A 1,374-nucleotide genomic window follows, 5' to 3' on the forward strand; every position below is an offset into this window, starting at 1 on the left:
CTTCGGGAGGTGGGAAAAGAGAGAAGACCATCCACCTGATCATATAAAACCCTGATACAAGGCTTCAATAAATCCACAGGAATGAGAGAAGGACCTTACTGGAAAATCAAGTTAAGATCAGGGAGGGGAGCAGCTGTGTTTCAGAGGAGGCTCTGATGTTTCTGTTGAGTGCATGGTGGGTAAATGGGGAGGAGCAGCCTCACATCAGGAAAGGATGCTAAACGACAACTGTAGGGAACCTAGGGGGAGAATAAACTGGGTCCTATGTTCCTATAGACAGAGTAAGTTTCTACCCAGCCCTCGGTAAACCATGCCATGGACCAAGCACTATGATGATCTTAGGCCCTGGTCCTATAGGGAACATGATATCCTCCAAGGGCCACACCAGAAGGACTCAACGTGGAAGCCTGACTGCATGAACTGGCCCTAACTCAAAACTACCTGTAGCCCTTGGACTTAGAACTGAAATTCCAGGATGGGAGAGGAAGCAAAAGATGGCCACCCAAGACTGGAAATGATGGTCAGTTGGACTTGGGTGGAACCCCTGCCTTAATGGGCATCATATGAAAGGGAGCCCAGAACCACCATATCTTTAGTATCTCAGTGTTCCCTTGGCATTAATATGATAGGTATTAATCTGATAGGAAAGAATCTGCCTTATATGGAACCAACCCCCGTGCTCGATGTAAACAGCTCAGTCAATTAAGAAACCAATCTGTACAAAGCATCAACTCATGGATTGCGGCTCGCAGTTGGACTGTACTCACGTAAACTCCTCATTTCAACAATTCCTTAAACTCTGTGACATTGGATAAATTATTGATGTTATCAATGCAATCACTTTATACCCCAGGAGCTTATTGACAATGTTTTTCTTATTTGTTTGCTTTGTTCTTTGTAGGCTTGGGGGTGGAGTGGGCTGTTGTTTGCTTGTTTGTGTTTTTTGTGGTTGTTCTTGTTGGTTTTTGTTTTTGTCATAATATGACTGCTAGAGTAAACCAGAGTTGTTCATAACCTAGGGCCAAGCAGATGGATTCTGGGCTCCCACTTCATTCTAGCCCCAATCCAAGAGCAGTTGGTTCTTATAACCTGGTTGTGCATGATACTCGCCTTCGTGAAAATCGCTGAAGATGAAGGTGCTGCAGCAAAGCGTGAGGAAGAAAGCAGAGGGTGCTCAGCTGTCCATTGAAATAGTGTCTGGGTCTTAAAGGCTTGTCTTCCAACCAGAGCCATCTAAATAAGGTGACAACGAAGTCCCTGTCGAAGAAGAGCACCGGCCGGGGTGACCCAAAGATGGCGATAACAAGCTCCAAACAAATATGATGAAGGGAAAAGTTTAAGAGCTTAAATTGTGACACCCAATTTGGAGAAGGC

The sequence above is a fragment of the Echinops telfairi genome, unplaced genomic scaffold (assembly GCF_000313985.2).
Source record: "Echinops telfairi isolate 266 unplaced genomic scaffold, ASM31398v2 ScPeMD7_1;HRSCAF=3_0, whole genome shotgun sequence".
Classification (NCBI taxonomy): domain Eukaryota; kingdom Metazoa; phylum Chordata; class Mammalia; order Afrosoricida; family Tenrecidae; genus Echinops; species Echinops telfairi.